Source organism: Molossus molossus, unplaced genomic scaffold (assembly GCF_014108415.1).
Source record: "Molossus molossus isolate mMolMol1 unplaced genomic scaffold, mMolMol1.p scaffold_m16_p_1, whole genome shotgun sequence".
Classification (NCBI taxonomy): Eukaryota; Metazoa; Chordata; class Mammalia; order Chiroptera; family Molossidae; genus Molossus; species Molossus molossus.
Genome location: NW_023425344.1, coordinates 131712999 through 131734924, shown reverse-complemented (window position 1 = coordinate 131734924; position 21926 = coordinate 131712999). Strand labels below are relative to the sequence as shown.

At 40.7% G+C, this 21926-nt stretch overlaps 1 protein-coding gene across 3 annotated transcripts in view; it reads left to right on the top strand.

The window, feature by feature from the left end:
* Positions 1-21926, top strand: part of SVIL (supervillin) — a 241688-nt gene that overhangs the window by 123367 nt on the left and 96395 nt on the right. Inside the window, exon 6 of one of the 3 annotated variants that reach the window (XR_004958394.1) lies at positions 4809-4828. The exons of the other annotated variants lie outside the window; for them this stretch is intronic. The gene's annotated coding sequence lies outside the window, so the exon portion shown is untranslated. Of the gene's footprint in view, positions 1-4808; positions 4829-21926 lie in introns of those variants that run through there. 3 annotated transcript variants of the gene reach the window in all.

The window sequence follows — 21926 nt, the reverse complement described above, 5'->3', positions numbered from 1 at the left end:
AGCCCCTGCTCCCTCCATTTAGTGTGGCCTAAACCTTCCAGAAGCTTCTCAGCGGGGGCTGGGCAAGAAAACAAGCACGCTTTGTAGAATTGGGTGTACATTAATAAAAGGGTTCTTGAATCACAAAGGATAGGGTTTGGAGTCAGTACATATAACAACATGTTGTCTTTAAAAGAACTATAGGATTTTGCCCTGGCCGGTTTGGCTCAGCAGTTAGAGCATCGGCCCAAGGACCGAAGAGTCACAAGTTTGATTCCGGTCAAGGGCACGTACCCCAGTTGTGGTTCACTCCCGACAGAAGGCAACTTATCGATGTGTCTCTCTCATGTTAATGTTTCTCTCTCTCTCTCTCTCTCTCCCACTCTGTCTGAAAATAAATGAAAAAATATCCTCCGGTGAGAATTTTAAATAAATAAATAAAATATAAAACTAAAAAAAACTATAGGACTTATGTAATATATGTATTGAGTAACTGTAGTTTAATATGTGTATGGTGTTAAATATTACTAATAAAATTTGACACGTCTAAAATATGAGTGGGCAAAAGTAGGTTTGCAGTTGTTCCTATGGAAAAAGACACATAGGTTATGATTATTACAATAGCTTTATTAGTTCAAAAGAATGTCACAATGGCACAGTGCACTTACTTTGCTCTCCCCTGTATCATGTGGCTAATTGGGAAAGTTCCATAATGTAGCGTTCTTTTCCTTAGAGAGTTTGGGTGGGAGATGAATTGCCCATGTACTAGGAATTCGTCTGTGCGATAAAGGAAGCAGGGAAGTAGGAACAGACATTTGACATGTGGGTTTAGATAACCAACATGGTCAGGATTGAGTGAAGACAACCTGGTTTTTGATGGAACAGGTAACCAGGGACCTCCTCTGTGAGTTCCCTTGACCTGGAAACTTCCTGGAGGGCAGGAAGGGTGTGAGAAATGTTCTGTTTCCAAAACTGACATCTTTTGGGAACTTCAGGGATATTCCTCATGTGAAGATTTCAGGGCAAGCTTTGGGCACTAACCAGTTCACTTCCAACTGTTAGCTCTTGTCAGAGCCCGAGAGAACTCTGGGCCAGTTGTGCCTTGTTTATACTTTTAAAATAGAGTGAAATTTTTATTTTTAAAAGATTTTTATTGATATTTTAGAGAGAGTGAAAGGGGGAGAGAGAGAGAGAGAGAGAGAGAGAGAGAGACATCCTTTGCTGTGAGAGCAGAACATCGGTTGGCTGCCTCTTGCATGCCCCCACCAGGATTGAGCCCCTGAACTGGGCATGTGCCCCTGACCAGGAATTGAAACAGCAACCTTTTGATGCATTGGACAGCGCCCAACCAACTGAACCACACAGCCAGGGCAAGAGTGTGAAATTTTTAAAAAGCATTGCATTATATACAGTTCTAGTGTAAAATTACAGAACCTGTCCTTTTTCATAAGTGCCTCTAACTATACTGATATTAATTAGCATGGCTACTATCAAAGACTCTAGGCATAACAGGGATTGGAACCACAATCTTCAAGATATGTTTAAGCCTGGATTACCATATTTGATAACTTTTAATGTGACTTTGATTGGCCAAAGTCCTGCTTTTGTCTAAAACTTCTGTATAACAAATCAATAAATAAGATGTTTTCTTTAAATTTTGACACTGAGTTAAAATTAAACATATTTCTACTACCTTTTTCTAGCCCTAAAAAATGAGGAAGAGCATAAGTGAATAGAACAAACTTTTATCTAAGCCTTGGCCATGAAAGAAATATTTAAATAAATTATTTGAATTTTGTTTTGAATTGTAATAATCACACAGGCTTTCTTTTCTAAGAGAATATTGTACCTAACAAAGCTCACTTTGCATCTTTTAACAGTGGTTTTGTATGCTTACTGGTAATTTGAATCATATTAGATCTTGTAAAATGCCACCTGCCCTCACTGTTAAGTGGAAAAAATTTGGCAGTTCGGGTGGAATTTTTATTTTGGAACTGTAGTAAAGGAGAACCTACATGTATTTAATTTTTGTGAGAGTTTATGCTCCTAAGACTCTCTTGCTCAGTGTGAAATATTCAAGTGGCTTCATTTTTGTATGTGAAGATATATATGTTGAAAAATAGAATATGTATATCTAACAAACTACTTAAAAGCATAAAGCATTCACATTGTTTTTAAGAAACCTCTTAATGTGCCCTAAACATAAGAGCCGTTTCTAGGGCTCCCACTATGTAGCAGAGATGGTGTGTGTGGGTAGGACTCTGCCCCTTCTCCCTCCTGCACCCAGAGCAGGCCCAGAGCTCTTGGGTTTTTGCTCCTGTGGGACTGTGGATCCCTTCTTAGCAAGGAGCTTCACTCAGCCCTGGCCAGCGGGCCAAGCGGCCATGAATTGTTTGTCTGCTGCCCTGGCGCATCCTGTGCACCAGCCTGTAAGAACTCACATATTTAGGAACATATTTCTGACCCTGCCAGTTTAAAACAGGTAGGGATGGCAGGAGTAAAACCGTAGCGTTCCATGGCTCTGAAATTTATTATTTCATCAGATGTGAGATTCTGAATAAAAAGTTCACATAGTTTTAAGGTTTCTATACGAAAGAATATTTTATTGTGGTACCTTATTGTATCAGTTTATATACATATAGGCCGATTACTTTTTTATTATAACTATCAATGTTTTACTTTATAACACGGACAACTGAAAACAGCAAAATCCCTTTTTGATTTATCTGATAATAAAGTCTCCTTAGTTTGGATTCCATGAGTACTTACAGCCCACGGTTATTTTATTGAACAGATGCTTGTGCAGGACCCCGAGTGGGCAGCTCTGGGCCTGACGAGGAGTTGGAGAAACCAGCAATACAAAATCACTAGCCTCTCCAGAATATTTGTTATTTAACTCACATAATATACATTTCACATACATTAAAATAAAGGGTTACTGGGTGTATGAGACATTGTACCTTTGTTTTATTTGTTAACTACTAGAACAGAATTTTCTCACTGTATCTCACTGATTCCCACGGTCTTCCAGTCCCAGAACAGGGCTTGGCCGACAGAATACTCAATCCATATTTGTAAGTAAATGAATAAAATAATTTGCTAACATTTAAGCTTTTATATATCTCAGAGATATTAAATTTGTTATAAACAAGAATGCCTTGATTTGAGGATTTCTATTAAGAGTGGTATTTGTAAAATTGACTGCATAAAGTGCATCAGTTCCTTTCTGCCCCTAGAGGGTGACATAGTGCAGCTAAGAAATCAAGTTTTCAATGACTTTGTTTTAAAAGAAAAGTTAGTACTTGAGTTAATACTCTTGGATGTGGGTAACTGTGATCAAGCTAAATCAGTACTACAAAAGGAGGTTTAAAGCTATATCAGCATATCATAAGCTTAACATAGGGTAAACATGTGTCCAGATTAAAAATATATCTATAAAAATAGCTTGATAATGTGCTTAAAAATAAAATATTATATAAATAGGCAGCAAATGAAGATTTCATTTTTAATTATTTCAAAATCACTTTCTGCCACCGAGTCAACTAGCATATATGCTTTAATATATAAAAAGGTGTAATTTATATTTTAAGGTGAAAGCCCTTTTCTCTTCCAAACAAGAGATCGGATTTTTAAATCCATTCTGCCTATGTACTGGCACAGCTTTCATTTCTGTGGGAAAATGCAATGGTTCTAGTTCTGCTAAATGGATACTGACTAAAGATATACCTTTTAAACTGAGTGTCAGTTGCAGGTTTAATATAATCAAGTTGCCAGTTTAAATAATCAATTTTGGGCAATATAATCAATACAATATATTGATTAAATTGTTCTCTTGTGCTCGAATCTGTTGAACAACCAGGTTTCTAGCTTAGATAGAAATGCCACTGAGAAGGTAAGTCTGGAAGGAGAGTCACAGGGACTGGAAGAGAGAAATTTTCTTCTACGACATTAAATTTAATTAAAATGAATTTAAGATTATAGCTCAGTTGTCATTGCTGATTATTTGAGAAATTAATTCTCTTTTTTTTACTCCCTTCAATTTGCTTACATCCTGACATCCTGAGGTTTGGCCTCTAGGTCTGCCAGGTGATCCAGGTCACCCTCCAATGCCACACCTGCCCTTTTGCAGCAGCCTCCTCTTGTCAAGGAGTCTGGGTCGCAGAGCTTGTTGGCCAGAGTTGTCAGCCAGCAGCTAAGCTGTCTTGCCGCCTTTTCTTTTCTTGGCCATCTCTGGTGGAAATGCTAATTAGGGATCAAACAGCCCCAAAACTGGCAGTTAAAGAAGAGAAGGGAAGAGCCATGCTTCAGTGCTCTCTAACTTGGCCTCACAGATGGGAAATTAGTTGCTTGGGAGTCACATAAACACAAAAGCTGACTGGTTCCGTGGTTGCAGGGGCAGTGAACTCCTCTGCTTCTGAGAGGCCCAGAGCAGCTGGACACCCGCCAGATTGTGGCCAAACCCCTTGGCCACCTGTGCTTTCTCCCGTTTGCCTAATTTAGAGGTTGTAAAGGCAGGTTCAGGCTGATTCCTTTAGAGGTGAGGTATTGAGGGCAAAGACATGTTGGGAAGATACCGGGTTGATGTTACTTTTTGAACTCTGCTTTCTAAGGCTCTTTTCCACAGAGCTAAAGGTTGGTTTTAAGTATCCACATTTCTCACTGTTTCTCTTTGCCATGAATATCTAGGCAGGGATTTCTGAACAGTTTTCTATCAGAGAATCTGCTAGGGACTGAATAGGTAACCCTGCTTAGTGAAACCAAAAACCGGTCTAATATTTGTATCCCCAACATGTTAGCACTGACTATGCATCCGTTTTTCATAACTCTAGTTTCAGACACTCCAAACTCCATTCCCCTGAGAAGCAAAGAATGGCTGTCAAATGGTAAAGTTAGGGGCTCTGAGAAACTGGAAAGGGATGATCTCTTAACACATATAAAACATAACCCTGGACACTAGCCCGAAGGGACAAGTGAAATAAGGAGGCTGTCGGACTAGTTTTTGCCTGCCGTAACCACATATTTTGGCTGTATATTTGACTTCCTTTGTGACTTGGAAATAGTAGTTCGGTGAGTACTGTCCTCAAAGGTTTGTGCTTCGTGTTCCCTGGCCTTTCCTCATCTCACCTGGTTCGGCATCGAAGTCCACTGCTGAGACTGGAAATGCTGGTAGTGCTCAGAACTCTGTTGGGACATATCAAATTATGGTGAACCCCTGGGTAGAATGCTTTCTGCATGACAAAAGGACCGATGGCCACAAGCTAAAGGAAATGTGTGCAATGATGGTTGTGCTGCAATTAATCCCCGCAGCTGTATTCTTTTCCTTATATGTATAGAAGCCCAAGGACCCAGGGGCAGGGAGGATATTTAAAACCAGACCTTAACCAAATTAAAAATAGTGGGTGTTTGTATTCAAGTATGGTTTGGCCAACAGCTCAACCTTTTTATTTGAAAATAGTTTATTTTTTGCTGGCACATATTTATTTTCTGGAATGCTACGGATTGTTTCTACACCTGACCCAGTGACTCCCTTTTAAGGACCCAGGACATGCAGTCTATTTGGAGACAATTGGTAGCTATTTTTGAAGTGGGGGTGCCTGGCGAGTCGAGATGCATGCTAAATAAGTTGCTCCCAAGGCTGCCTGAGCTCTCTGCCTGAGCCCAGAGGGGGCTGCGGAAGCTGGAAGCCAGAAGTTCCACTTGCACAGCGTCCGCAGGCCACAGTTGAAGTGAGGCTCCTGGGCCCTGCAAGAGGACCCTGTGTCTACAGCGCAGCCGGCTCCACAGCAGAGTTCATTGTTATGTAAATAGAGTAACAGTGCTGTCTTTTAAGAGTTTTTGCCAAAGAGTAACCCTTTGTCTGCCAAAGGGTAGGTGCTTGCTTGGCTTGCCAGCCCAGTCTGTGCAGTAAACAGTGGGTGACCTATAAGCCAGCCAGTCAACTTGCACTTTGCCTTATTAGGCAGGCGGAGAAAGCCAGTGTCTGGGGACAGCCCAGCAGAGCCCTGGCAGTGGGCTTGCATCCTGTAAGGAGCCCAAGAGCCCAAACCCTGGAGGCATGGCCTAGTACCGCTCAATTAATTTAGTGCACTGTAGTGATGGGAATATGTACTGTCCTTGTCAGATGTATTTTCTGGTACAAATGGAAAGCAGGAGATGACTTTTCAAAGGACAGAGTGGCATATCTCATTTTCCCAGGGGTTTACTCACTGTGCAGCTTGTTCTGTCATGTCCTGTATCAGAGCTTTTGCTGTGGAGTATGGACTTTATCAGGAAATGGTTAATGGTTTTCTTTTAATCCAAGAAGTGTTGGAGACTCTCAGAATCTTGTTTTTTTAATAGTAAAGTTTTTCTAGTCCTGAAGTCATGTGTGGGGTAGGGAGGAAATATTGCCAGCTGTAAGGTGGTATAGAGGAAAGAGCAGAGTCCTCCAAACCAGGGGCCCTGGTATCTCACATGGGCTAAGTGACCTTGGACAAGTCACTTCCGTTGCTCTGTAAATGTAGGGTTAGACTAAAGGAACTGTCTTAAATGACCTCTCCATTGTAAATTTCTCATCCAAAATTACATTCATTTTATTCTCTCGTTGGCCTCTTTGTTCTCTTCAATAATAAGGTTTAATGATTGTTGGTTAATAGCCATAGCTTAACACCCAAGGGGAAATCTACATGCTTTTCTGCTGAATCCACCTTTTCTCTTTTGAGTTTTTGCCAGAACTTGAGACATAGCTAGAGACTGGGAAAGTCTCTACACTAAGGCTTTTGTTCGGATTTGCTCCAGTTCTTGAAAGTAAATAGTTATGGTTCATGAATCAAAGATGCAGATGAGACAGATCCACAGGTGGAGGAGGAGCCTGAGTTAGTTGTGTGGCAGGGGACCACACACTAGTGTCTCTTTCAGTTGAGTATTCGTACACCTGGAGCAGGCACTGGACAGCCTATCAGGAAGGAAGGCATGAAAGCCAGCTTCTTCTGATTGCCCATCACCACACGTAGTAGGTGCTCCTCTCCCTCCAGAAATCCCGTAGTAGCAAAGCTCCCTGCTCTCCATGTGGACTGGGCCGGCTTCTGCAGCTGGAGCTGTGCCCCCTGGTGTCTGGGACCTGCTGCAGTGGGGGAGCACCTCTGAGGTGCTGGTGGCTGGGTGTCTGTTTTAACTAACCTTTATCTGTCTTCTTTTAATTGACCTGTGTGTGCTTCTTGTCTGTTCAGGGAAAGGTCAATTCAATTCTGCCTTCCAGTTAAAGAAATCTTTTTTTTTTTTCTATTTTAAAATCTGTTGCCATCTCTATTGAGTGCTTGGCTCCCCAGGGCACGGGCTATGCCTTTGACTTACCTGTTCTTATCACATGAACCTGTGACCTGCATGAAAAGGGACTTGTTAGCTTGTACTAAGTGCCACAAGGACTTTAGAAGACCCCTGAAACTCAGTGCAGAGCTTGTTGGCCAAGGAAGGAGTGACTGCACTTCAGATGTTCCAGAGAAAAGATTCGCTGTGTCCAGGGTGTGCAGGAGCAGAGAGAAGCCTCTGTAGAAAGTGCATTTCCTTTGTGCACCACAAAGATATCAGGAGGGGGAAGGGGCTTCTTATGGAGCACAGACTGTGAGTCCCTGAATCTGAAGCCACCAAACTCTACCGCATTGTAATTTCCACGTCTGTTGCTTTAATTTTTTACATCGTAATTATCTAGAATAAGAAGTTCGAATTCTAACAGATAGGCAAATGAGCTTTCCAATTAAAATTTTAAATATGTCTATAGCTGTTTTTCCTCTTTATTGAGTTTATTGGGGTGACACTGGTTAACAAAATTATATAGGTTTCAGGTGCACAGTTACCACAGCACATCTTCGGTACACTGTGTTGTGTGATCACCGCCCCAAGTCAGGTCTCCGTCCATCACCATTTGTCCCCCCTGTACACCCCTCTACCTCCCCCTAACCTCCTTCCAATATGTCTGTAGCTTTAATGATAACAGATTATTTGATTTTTGAGGAATAGTCATAGGTTTTATTTTATTTTTTTTTGGTTAAGGTAGACAATTAGTCAACAGTTATTTATTAGATGCCAAATACATTTTAGTTAGTAGTGGGGATGTAAAAATAAAGGGCAAACATTCTACCTTCAAGGAACTTGCAGTCTAATTGGGAAAGTTAGAAGATAAATAATAATTTAAAATTTTAATAATTCTTTTTTTTAATTAATTTATTTTTTTATTAATTAATTTTTGTTACAGATGTTTCTCCTTTCCCCCCCACTGATTCCCTCCTCCCCCTCCCTCCCTGCCCTGTCCCCAGTTTGTTGTTCATGTCCATTGTTCATGCACACATTCATATAAGTTCTGTGGTTTATCTCTCCCCATCACCCCCTCTTCTGGGGATTGTCAGTCTGTACCCCATTTCCACGTCTCTGGGACTACCCCATTCCTCAGACTGTTATGTTCATTATATTCCACAAATAAATGAGATCATATGATACTTGTCTTTCTCTGTTTGGCTTGTTTCACTTAGGATGATACTTTCCAGGTCCCTCCATGTAGTCTCAAAGGATACGAGATCTTTCTTTCTTACAGCTGCATAGTACTCCATTGTGTATATGTACCACTGCTGTTTTATCCATTCGTCTACTGATGGACACTTGGGCTGTTTCCAGATCTTAGCTATTGTAAATAGTGCTGCTATAAACATGGGGGTACATATATTCTTTCTGATTGGTGTTTCAGGCTTCTTAAGGTATATTCCTAGAAGTGGGATCACTGGGTCAAATGGAAGTTCAATTTTTGATTTTTTAAGGTAACACCATATTGTTTTCCATAGTGGTTGCACCAGTCTGCATTCCCACCAGCAGTGCACTAGAGTCCCCTTTTCTCCACACCCTCGCCAACACTTGTTGTTTGATGATTTGTTGATGGCAGCCATTCTGACAGGTGTGAGGTGATACCTCATTGTTGTTTTAGTTTGCATCTCTCTGATGATTAGTGATGATGAGAATTTCTTCATATGTCTCTTAGCCATTTGTATGTCCTGTTTGGAGAGGTGTCTATTTAGTTCCTCTGCCCATTTTTTAATTGGGTTCTTTGTCTTCCTTTTGTGGAGTTGTATGAGCACTCTATATATATTGGAAATTAACCCCTTATCTGATATATCATTGGCAATTATGTTCTCCCATACAGTGGGTAGCCTTTCCGTTTTGATGATTGTATCTTTCACTGTGCAGAAACTTTTGAGTTTGATGTAGTCCCATGTGTTCATTTTCTCCTTTGTTGCTATTGCCTTAGGTGATGTATCAGTGAAAAGTCTGCTGCATATGATGTCTGAAATTTTGTTGCCTACAGTTTCTTCTAGAATTTTTATGGATTCATGAGTCACATTTAAGTCTTTTATCCATTTTGAGTTTATTCTTGTGTAGGGTGTAAGTTGATGGTCTAGTTTCATTTTTCTGCATGTAGCTGTCCAATTTTCCCAGCACCATTTATTAAAGAGGCTGTCCTTACTCCACTGTATATTCTTGCCGCCTTTGTCAAATATTAATTGAGCATATTGCCTTGGGTCCATTTCTGGGTTCTCTGATCTGTTCCACTGGTCTATATGCCTGTTCTTGTGCCAGTACCAGGCTATTTTTATTACGGTGGCTTTGTAGTATAACCTGAAATATGGTAATGTGATCCCTCCAACTTTGTTCTTCCTTTTCAAGATTGCTGTGACTATTCGAGGTCTTTTTTGGTTCCATATGAACTTTTGAAGTACTTGTTCTAATTCTGTGAAGTATGCCATTGGTATTTTGATGGGGATTGCATTGAATCTATAGATTGCTTTGGGTAATATGGACATTTTAATGATATTAATTCTCCCAATCCACGAACAGGGTATGTGCTTCCACTATTTTATATCTTCCTCTATTTCTTTTTTCAATGATAGTCATAGGTTTTAGAAAGTTAAAAGAACTTTTGCCTTTTTAAGGGGAGGAAAATTACTCAACCACTGACTCAAATGGATGATGCTGTTTTAATTGGTGTTTTTTGACTCTTCCTTTATTACTTCAATATGTATTTAGCTACAGTGAAGTAATAATAAGTATTTCACTCCAAATCAGTGTGAATATAAATAGTCATAGAATCCACTTTTCTCTAGGACACACCGGTTTGCATACTCACTTCCGTGCATTGTCACAGATAAATGCTCAGCGCATAGCATCAGGCATAAGAGGAGGACGGAAGGGCAAAGTGTTCTCTGCTTTCCGAAGAAGTCCATGCAAATCCTGCAATGTGACTTTCAGCTCCGCTTGGCCTACAGTTCGAGGGAACCGTCTTTCATTTTACCCAGGAAGAATGTATCCTATATTAGGAAGACAAATAAACATACTTGATAGCATAAAAATAAGAAATAGGGAAACCTGAAAAGGTCAGTGATAAGGTGGAAAGGACCTTGGCATGTGTACAAAACTCCGTCCTTAATGTCTGAGGTGATTTCCTCGTCTAGACTGAACTCATGGAGGGCAGGAACTCTTCCAGAACACTGACCACCCTGGTGTCTGCCCTCTAGTGGTTGTTTAGCAAGTCGTGTGTGAGAGGCAGGAACTGGAACTGGAGATGAGTGACTATGTACTATAGGAGGTAGGACAGGAAGGGGCCAGGAGAGGGTAGGGGTGAAATCTATGACATTGGTCTTTTGCATAGTGGTTTCAGGTAGATTAGCTGAGTATCTAACTAGGAATATTATGCCAATAATGAAAAAATGATAGCCTCCAATTTCCATCTCCTCCCAACACTGAATCCCCCCTTCCCTTATGTCCTAGCAGGTAATCTGTTTCACTGCTCCCAGTGGCTGTGACATGATGGCTGGCCCATCCGATGATGGAGACCAAAGCCCAGTTAGCACTGTGCAAGCCAGGCTAAGGGATCACAATAATGAGTTTCATTATTTGAAAAAAAAAAGTGAAAAAAAAAAAGCTTTTATAAGCTTTTCATTCCACTGTCTATAGTCCCAGTTCAGAGGCTGAAATGGTAAGAGGCATGCAAGCCACCTGGTGGGAAATGTCTGGGCTGGTACATCCACATTCTAAGGCAGTATCTCTCCCCACCTCAGGATCATGTAGCAGTGGTGTATTTCAGCTTGGTGTCAGGGTGGGAAGTGAATCTGGGATTTCTTTTTCTGCTTGGGTTTCAGTGATGGCTTCCATGTTTCTTCAAGGCAGATGAATGTTCCCTCTCAGGGAGGCTCTCCAGCGCCTCCTTCACACCTCTGAATGGCATGTCCTGGTCCCTCTCAGCTCCCTCTGAATGTCCCCACCATTTAAGATCACATCTCCTTTAAGCATCGTTCTCATTCCATTTCTCATGCTCATGTCACCTCTTCCTCCTGGCATGTCCAACCCTGTCCTCTCCATTCACAGCTGGGTTCTCCAGTCACCTCCTCCAAGAAGGCTTCCTTTATCAAACTTTCCACCTGATTGAATTTATCTCCTTCATCATGGACATAATATCATGAATGGTTTTGAACTGTGGAGCATTTCATAGTCACCTGGGATAGGGAGACCCTCATTTAAAAAAAAAAAATGTTTTAAAATATGTTTTCATTGATTTTTTAGAGAGAGAGAGAAACTTCTATGAAAGAGAAGCATTGATCAACTGCCTCCTGCATGACCTCTACTGGGGATCGAGCCCAAAACCTGGCCATGTGCCCTGACCGGGAATTGAACTGGGACCTCTCAGTCCATGGAACAATGCTCAATCCACTGAGCCACACAAGCTAGGGGACACCTTCATTTTTAACATGTACCCCATGTGACTCAAGGGGCACAAAGTTTGATATCATTGCCCTTACATCAGATGTTAAATCTACTCATAAGTATCAACCTATCTCTAGTCATTTCCACCATCAGAACAGAGTATGTCTTCAACTTCTTTGTCATAATTTCCACATGCCAGCCAGTCTGTGGGTACACACTCTGCTTTCTCGGTGCTTATCTCCCATCCGAAAAGCTGGCATGAACACAGCAAACCTCACTGACCTTCCTCTCCACCTCTGATCAATCAGTGATGCACTGGGAACCAGTGCTGAGACTCTAGTGAGGTCTTAGGTACTAGTTAACGTAACCCGTGGAAACTTTAGACGCTGGGAATGGCAAGTTGCTGAACATTCCCTGGGTTATCATATTGTTACTGTTACTGAGGTTGCCATTGTTGTTTTTATTAAGTTGCCCTTTTGTGAAGAAGGAAATCCATAAAGGATATTATTCAAAGCTCTTTCCTTCAAATCATCCAAGTAAACTCTAGAACAGCTACCAGGTATCAAGTCATTTTATATATTTACTTGTCTACCATCTGGATTTTTAGACTCATAAAAATTTTTCTATCTGATGATTCAGTATTCCCTAGCTTACAGTTCCTGTGAAAACCATCAAATAGCAAGTATCAAATGATTGGAGTTGGCAGGAGCCTTCTCAGACCTTCCTGGATAATTTTAATTGTGTTGGCCCCCTTCCCGCTGACCAGGTTCCCCCTCAGTGAGGGGGCGTTGGGTACCTGCAGCTCTAAAGACACAACGTTCTGTGCTTATGATGGTCCAGCATTCAGCTTCGGATTCTGTGCAGCAAACACCTAAGTGTATGTTGATTTGTCAGATCATTGTTTCAGGACACGATGTGTGTGGGTATTACAGCATGTGTCAGTATTTCATTCCTTTTTAAGGCTGAATAGTATTCCATTTATGTATATTTCTGTGTACATTATACACATGGAACTAACATTTGTTTTTCTTTTCTTGCTCTGAGAAGCAATTGACCAGCCTCTCTTCCCATAAATTACCTGGATTATTTTCACCAAGAATCATTAGTTATAGATTCAAAATCACCGAAGTTAAAATGATTAGAGATAATTTTTACTACAAATTTTAACATTGCTTATTTGAACATTTATTTTCAAGATAACAATAAGGCTTTTAGGGGAATGCAATCAGCCTTTTCTTTAAAACGGGTGTTGAAGATAGCACGGCTGGCAGGTCCTTCCAGTACATCCGACAAAGACAGGCCCATGAGCTGTAGCATTGCTCACTGAAAATGCTTCCGCCCTTTCATCTCCATGTGCATGGCCTGCTTCAAATTACCTCATGTAGTGATGCAACACAAGATTTTATTTGCAGACTTGTCTTAAGGGTTACCACTAACCAGAATTCCAAAGCATTTGACAGTGCACACAGCAGAGACTTCCTTTAGAATGAGGAATCTGGACTGTCTGAATAATGAGCATGTGATAAAAGGGAAACGAAAGGGACTTGGTGGCTCCCCACTGGTGGGATTACCTCGTGTCAGGCAGTTCTGCCCCAGATTAAGCGTCTGAATAAGTAAAACCTGCCAAAGAAAATGAGAATACCATTTGCAGCTGCTTCTAGCATACAAAGTAGTTCTTTACCAGGCTATAAAAATATATTCTTCACTTTGGAATTCCAGCCTAGCCATCCATTGTTTTTAGTAGCTTATAGTAGATTTCATTAAAATTGTTCTGTGGCTCTTCTTAATTTTAGAAATAAACTAATAACTCACCCTGCCCGGTGTTGCCCACTTCCGTTTCAGCCCATTTTCCTGTGGACTGGGAGAGATTCAGGTGCTATTCAGGGAGCACAATCAGGAGACACCAAATGACCTCACACATCCTCGGCAGGGCTGTGCCATGTGCCTGGGAGCCTGTATCTCTCTGTATTGGGTCCACGTGTGGATTAGATCAGAGTGCTTCCACATCCTTTCTCTCATTTAATTGTGTCCTCACCTGCATATTTACATCTTTGATTTTATTTTGGCTGATCAGGGAAAGATGTTTTCTTCCCTTAGGAAACATCTCAAGTGGTCACTCTAGGCTTGAGAGTTTCTCCTAGGTCACACCCGGCTGAGTCTCACCTGCACAAGACGACAGTGATAGGGTCTCCTGCAGGCTTTGTAGAGATTGAACAAGTTTAACGCCCAGAGCACTTAGCATCATGCCCATCCCTGGTGGTAAGTCTTACCTGTTCTTTACATCATCACACCAGGTGCGCTGGAAAATGGCGAGATGCCAGTTGGGGCTCTGGGTTGCTTCCCTTTTTATTGGCTTTATTTCCATTTTCTCTTCCATGATAATGACTCCAGAGCACATTTGCCCTGGGGTGGGGGGGGGGGAGGCGTGTTGTCAGCTGGAACAATTGACAGGACTGGCTTCTCAGTGTCACCTTTGTGTAACCCTGAGCCACAGTTGGGCAGTGCGCTGCACCATCCCCAAGGGTGTAACATCTTGGTCCTGTGTCATCTGACCCCTTAGTTTTTGACCTTGGCAATTTAGGAGGTGATCCTTTTTACCTGGACTCATATCAACATTGATCATGGTTGGACTACAGGATCATCTTCCCTGTCTTTTCAATTCCATCATGTCCCTGGCAAATCTAACATTTTCTCCCCACACACAGATATTTATGTTACACATTATTGCTTCACATTTTAGTAAAGATAAGACTGTAGTAGGAGTCGCAATTTAAGGAAGGAATGGTAATACTTTTCTTTATGACACCTCTTGTAGAAATAGAATTGGCTTGTGAAAATGTAAACTGTAATTTTAAAAAAATTAAACTAAAGGGATTGTCTGTGGATGAGAAAGGGTCTAAGAATGAGGAAAAGTAAAGGCAATTGCATTGCTTGTCTGCTTACTTGATTTATTTATTCTCTCCTTCACCCAGTATTTATAGTCCCTGTTCTGAGCCAGGCACTGTGCTAGGAATGCCCCAGAAGTGTATCTCAGGTGCTGCCCCATGAGTTTTTATAATTTTTTAGGTAGGAGACAATGACATTTGTTGAGTAGGAAAAGTTTGATTGGCAATAGAGAAGCACCGAGAGAGAAGAAAAGGTATCGAGGAGCTCAACAGCGGATTCAGTGCGGTTGGCAGGGGCATCAATCCCGGCTCTGCCATGTGATCATGGCCCACCTGGGGTAGACTTTGAGAAGCACTGTGTTGTGTGTTATTAGGACGTTGCTAATTGTCTGGATCAACATAATTTATAGCCAAGAAATGCATGTGGAAGAAATAGGCAGGTTGATGTGCTTAGGTCTATAGAAACAATTGCATTTATGAGCATGATTTTCACCTAGATTTTTAGCCCAAGTCTAAGCCGTTGTATTTCAAGAGGACCTATTGCCTTCGTCTTTATTTGTACTTAATTGTTTGGGTAAGTACTATAGAAGTAATTCATGCTAATTATGGAAACTTTGGAAAAGAGAAGGAAAAACAAACAGAACTATCTCTGAGTTACAAGAATGTTTTGGTCTGTTTGCTGTCTTTCTGATAAGGTGTTTGTGTGTAACTCTAATATAACATATCATGAAACATTTTCCAAATCACTAATTACTTCCAACCTGATTCTCTTGTGTAATTCATTTATCTATTCTCTTGGACTGTCCTCCTATATAGGCTGGTTCCAGTTTTATATGGTTATAAACCAAACTGTGGTAAATGTTCGTGTACTCCTTCGTAGTAATTTCCTTGGGAACGTTTCCAGAAGTAGAATTACTGTGTCACTGTTTCATACACTCTTCTAGTAACATCCATCCTTGTCCTTCTCAATCAAGCGGGAGCCCTGGGAAGAGAAGGAAGAATCACAGAGTGATCAGTTGTTTGTGTGACATACTCCCACACCCGCACACTGACTTCTGTCTTTGCCTTGGGGTCTCAGATATGCCCTACTTTTCATGTTTGGAATCCGCTTTGGCTTGAGAAACATTTGTGGAACCAAAAACAGACTGAGAAATCATGTGAGATTTGTAAAAAGCAACCAGCAACTTCGTCTGACTCCTCCTTCTGGGGTGAGACTGGCCCCTTAGCAATGAGCTATAGATCTGAGAGATCCTTTGACTTCAATCCAGGACAAGTTTACAGCAGTGACCCTGTTATTTTGTGTCCAGGCTGATAAGGAGTGTGGCATTTGTCCTGAGGACAGTGAGAGAATGTGGATTTTCAGTCTGGCACGTCATACCTATGTGATTTTGCTAAGATTTGGCAAAAGAAATAACAGGTGATCAGAAAGGCCCCTTTAGCTCCAATTTTCCCAGAGTCCAAGGTTTTGGATTTACCAAGGCTTGACTCCCAGTGATCCCACTTTGGAGACTCTAGTGCTTTGAAAATGGAAAAGGTTGGTGTTCTGAGTAGAAAGAGTGGCAGAGAGTTGTGTACATTTCTCTTCCTCATGCTCAGCTGGTAGTTAAGTGATGTTGTCGGAAAGGGAATACAGCACCCTCACAGTTTTACATTAAGATGTCTTCTCCCTGAAATTTAAGAAAATCACATCTATAAATTAGAATTTTCTCTCCAGACAAATAAAATACGTTAACCCGCAGAATGGTGTCGAGAAATATTTGCCTGGTTTGTAGTGCCCTTGTGTGGATGAGCTAGCCTAAAATAATAATAATAACAATAATAAAAATAGTTGTTATATAATCATCATCATTATTTATAATTACTGAGGAGTGAATGAAAAAATGTCATGGGTACATTCTACATATAAAATGGAGAATTTTTTTACATTCTTAACTTGGTTTCATGTGGATGAGATGCATTAGATCGTGTATTCATAGTTTAGAAAAAATCTTGTGGGTTTTTTTTTTTTTTTTTCAAAAATCAGGCCATATTTTAATCTGTCTAATTTGTGTCATTGTTGACGGGTAAGGCAAGTAGTTCTAGTAAAATCCCATTGCCAACTGAAAAAGAATATGCAAATTCTTTTTATTCTGTACTGGAATTTCATCTTAAAAATTTAATCTAGGCCCTGGCTGGGTAGCTCAGTTGGTTAGAGCATTGTTGTGATATGCCATGGTTGTGGAATCAATCCCTGGTCAGGGCACATACAAGAAGTAACCAATGAATGCATAAGTTAAGTGGAACAACAAATCTCTCTCTCTCTCTCTCTCTCTCGCTCTCGCTCTCGCTCTCGCTCTCTCTCTCTCACAGAAATAAATAAAAAGTTTTAAATTAGGGTTATTCCTTAGTAATTCAAAATAAACAGGATAATTCTAATTCTCTGAGCAGTGTAGTTTTTAGGAACACAAATTGTGATGAACAAGTGATACTATGTTTTTTATAAAGGATTACTTAAGAGACTATTATTTCATCCCACCAAATTATTCATGTCCAGAGTCGGTTACTGCCACTGTTTTCTCCCTTCCCTCCTCTTCCAACACCTCCCTTTTCCCTTTTGTTCCTACTTAGCTGTGACCTCTCAATAAAGTTTCCACTACAGATACCCACAGCACTTAAGTTTTTCCTTGCTGAGTTTTTTTGTAACTGCCTTGTTTACTATATTTTTTCTTACTTTATAAGAGTTGGAGTAATTGCCCTGGTTTGGCTCAGCAGTTAGAACATCGACCCAGGACCGAAGTGTCGCAGGTTTGATTCCTGGTCAAGGGCATGTTACCTGGGTTGCAAGTTTGATCCCCGGCCCTGTCAAGGTTGTGTGGGAGGCAATCAATCGATTGTCTCTCTCACATTGATGTTTCTCTGTCTCTCCCCCCACACCCTTCTGCTCTAAAAATCAATGGAAAAAATATCCTCAGGTGAGGATTAATGAAAAGAAAAAGAAAAAAAAGAGTTAGAGTAATCAGCAGTACAGAGAAAATACAAATGCCACCACTGGCCTGTGTGGCCAACACTGATGTGTAGACTGTGTTGATGTGTCTTAATTAATTTGGCATACGATTCTTCCTTTTCAAGTTGTTTGTTTATAGTTTAGAAATCAGTTCAAGTTTGACAGTAGAATATAAAATCAATGAAAATTGTTTTGTAGTATGATCTCTAGTGTTTAGAGAATATTATTTCATTAGTTTATATAGTCATTCAGCAAACATTCACTGAAGGCCTGCTGTGCACCAACTAGTGTTCAATACTAAAAATACAAAAACGGACATACTCAGGGTCCCTGCCTCTCAGTGAAGGGTATGAGGGCAAGGTCCTACAGCTGCACCACTAACCAGGTGACTACCCATGAGCAAGTTACTTCTCTAGTTCTATGTTTTCTCGTCTTGTTAATGAGTCAGTTTTCCTACTTTCTTGTTAATGTCCCTTTCAGCAGTAAAAGAGTTGGTGTCTAATTACTGCATATTTTTCTTGGAACTGCATTATCAGTGCTTGGGCCCACCAGCTACAGGTTGCAATTAAAAATAAACAGAGGGCCCTAGCTGGTATGGCTCAGTTGGTTGGACATCATCCCATGCACAGAAAGGTCACAAGTTCCCTCCCTGGTCAGGGCACATGCCCGGGTCTCAGGCTTGATCCTCAATAGGGGGTGGGCAGGAGGCAGCCAATTGATGTTTCACTCTCACATTGATGTTTCTCTCTTCCTCTCCGTCTCCTTTCTGTCTCTCTAAAAATCAATTTAAAAATCTTTAAAAATAAAATACAAAATAAATGGGAGATTCTAGGGTTTCTGGTTCTGCATGGAAGGAGCTTGGAAGTCACTGCTCCATCCTAACAAGAAGTAAAAAGCTAAACAAATTGAAAAATCAACAATTCTTCTTGAGTCCATAGGGAGGGAAGGACACAGGTCAGACTGCTGCCCCCCAGTTTGGGGAGACATTCAAACCCACACAGGAGTCGTGGCTTCCCAGCGCACAAACCCACAAGTAATGCAATAGAGCAAAGATCGTCTTTTCAACAAATGGTGCTGGAACAACCAGACATCCATCAGAGAAATTAGTCTAGACCAGGCCTTATACCTTTCACAACAATTAACTCAAAATGTATCATAAACCTGAATATAAAACACAAATACATTAAAGTCCTAGAGATGACACAGGAGAAAGCCTAGAGAACCCTGGGTTTGGCGCTAACTTTTTAGGTATAACACCAAAGTCATGATTCAAGAGAGAAAGAATTGATAAACTGAACTTTATTAAAATTATATTCTGTTCTGCAAAAGACAATATCAAGAGAATTAAAAAAGCCACAGACTGGGGAAAATATTTGCAAAAGACATATCTGTTAAAGCACTGTCATTCAAAATATACAAAGAACTCTTAAATTCAATAGTAAGAAAACAAACAACCCAATTCAAATGGGCCAAAGACCTGAACAGACACTTCACCCAAGAAGATACACAGATAACAAATGAGCACATGAAAAGATGAGATACTATGCACACACATTCAAATAGCAAACATTCAAAACACTGACATCACCAAGTGCTGGAGAGGATGTGGAGCAGAGAACTGTCAATCGCTGCTGGTGGGGATGCAAATGCACAGCGCTTTGGAAGATGGTGTGGCAGCTCCTTACACAAGGAAACATACTCTGCTCTCTGACCCAGCAGCTGCACTCCTCGATACCCAAAGAAGTTGAAAATGTCTAGCTACAGAAAAACCTATGTATGAGTATTTATAGTAGTTTTATTCATAATTGCCAAAATCTGGAAACAACCAAGATGCTCTTCAATAGGTGAATGGATAAATAAACTGTGGTATATCCAGTCAATGGAGTATTATTCAGCACTAAAAAGAAATAAGCTACCAAGCCATGAAAAGACATGGAGGAACCTTAAGTGCATATCACTGAGTGAAAGAGGCCAATCTGAAAGGCTGCATACTGTATGATTCTAACTATTTGACATTCTGGAAAAGAAAATGATGAAGTACTAAAAAGATCACTGGTTGCCAGGGGAGGGTAGTTAGATGAAGGCAGCGCACAGAGGATGTTTAGGGTATTGGACACAGTCTGTGTGATATTATAATGGTGGATACATGTTATTATATATTTGTCCATACCCATAGAAAGCACAACACCAAGGTACCGTTAGGTACATTGGACTGTGAGTATGCCGATGCAGGTTCACTTTTCATAAACTATGTGCCATTCTGGTGAGTGATGTCTGTGAGGTCAGGAGGCCATATGAGAGATCTCTGTACCTCCTCCTCAATCTTGTAATAAACTTAAACCTGCTCTTAAAAAATTAAGTATTCTTGCCCTCGCTGGTTTGGCTCAGAGGTTGGAGCATCGGCCTGCAGTCCAGAGAGACCAGGGTTTGGTTTCCACTAAGGGCATGTACATTAGTTGCAGTTTGTCCCCGGCCCTGGTTGGGGTCATGCGGGTGGCAGCTACTCGATGTGTCCCTTTCACATCAATGTCTCTCTCTCTCTCTCTCCCCTTCTCCCCCTCCCACTCTATCTGAAAAAAAAAAAATGGAAAAATGTCCTTGGGTGAGGATACAAAAGGAAAAAAAAATTAAGTATTTTTAAGAGATGATAATAAAATAAACAGGGGGAGTCAAATAGATAATGCTTAATTTAAGAGCTTCTGTCTCAAATTAAAATTTTTGAAACTTTAGTAATATCTGCTTTTTCTTTTTCCCACAATTTCACTCATATGTTGTTGATAAATCTTAACTATGGGGTTTTGGCTCCCTGTTAGGTAAAATATTTTATTTAACCCAGCAAAGCAGCCCCAGAGAAGCCTGGGAACAGTTAGGTCTCCCTTCCTCCCAGGACATCGAGAGACTCTGTATGGTTTTGTTTGTTTGTTTGTTTGTTTGTGCTTGTCTATTTGTAGGAAGCAGAGGAGTTGTTCGGACTCCCCCGATGATGGCTAGGGTGCAGCATTGTCTGCTTAGCTGAAGCACGTGCTGTGCTTTGGTCGGAAACAAAGTGGTAACATCATCAGTGCCCATGACTGGAGCCAGTCTGCTCCAGCATCCGCAGGCCTCATTTCTGCTTGCAGGCTGTTTGCGGGCTTAGAGCTTCCAGCCAGCAGCTTCTTGCTTTGCCTTTACTATACTCTCAAGGATAGAGTGCCAGATTGCTCTAGACCTGTGCTGCGGAAATCTCATCCCAGTGCTGCTTAGACCGGCCCCAGGCTGTGGCTGGTTGAGAATTAGCTGTAGACAGCAGGCTGTGTTACTGAACTTTCTATGTGTAACCATGATCAGCAGCTCAGGGTTTTCCAGCTATTTGGGAGCTTTCAAGTTCTCTGAGAAACAAGGTAAGGCAAGAGAAATTGAAAATGCACTTCTGTGTATATTTTATAACATAACAAATGCCTTGTATCGTCCATTTTACCTTGTATTCCCCTGCATCCAGTTAGTTATGCAGTTTTCTCAAAGGACGCTTTAAATATCTAATTGAGTTTAAATTTGCTTATCTTGGGATTGCTAAAAAATGTGATTTTTTTTTTCTGTTATAATGTAAAGATATTGCTAAACCACTAATGCCTTATGTAGGAAAAAAGGCCAATTCAATTGGAATGCCCAAACTTTGGATCAAGTTCTGAACTTTCACTAAAATATTTTTCTAAACCAAATGCTATATATTAAATTATTTCCAGTAGACAGCCGTGAGTGTCCTTTTATTAAATCTTCATGTGAAACAGTTTGGAACAAAATGTTGTCTTTTTAGTGGCTTCTCTTCCAGCACAGAGGGAAATATGTGCTCTCCATTTAACCACTGAAGTGGTATCACAGATTCAGTTCACTGACTGGACAACAATGAAATGCTGAGGTCATTTTGAATGTCACACTTGAAATTCAGCCATTGTATGTAAATGTATTTTCTAGCACAAATACACTAATAGGAAGTGATTGGACCAGTTCAGGCCTCAGCTTTAGGAATTTTCTTCTATAATATTTGATAGCTTTTGAGCTGAGTTCTCATTTTTAAAAATATATAATAATATATTTGTATAACTAGGAGAAAAGCCTAGGTGTTTATTTGGAAGTATTTTTTTATTTCATTGTATTCTTCTAGTTGGTTAGACTTTCCAGATTCCAGGATTCTGGATATACTCTGATGGATAATGACATGTCAGCATGTGGTGTATTTTGTACCACCTTTTCCTCGGGCTTCTGACCCCAGATATTAACCAGTAAAAGGCACTTCCATAGGGGAAGGTTTCTGAAAGTGGCCACTTGTGGTTTTCTTGGTGGACAAATGGTTGCTATGCCAAAAGCTGTAAAACAGATTA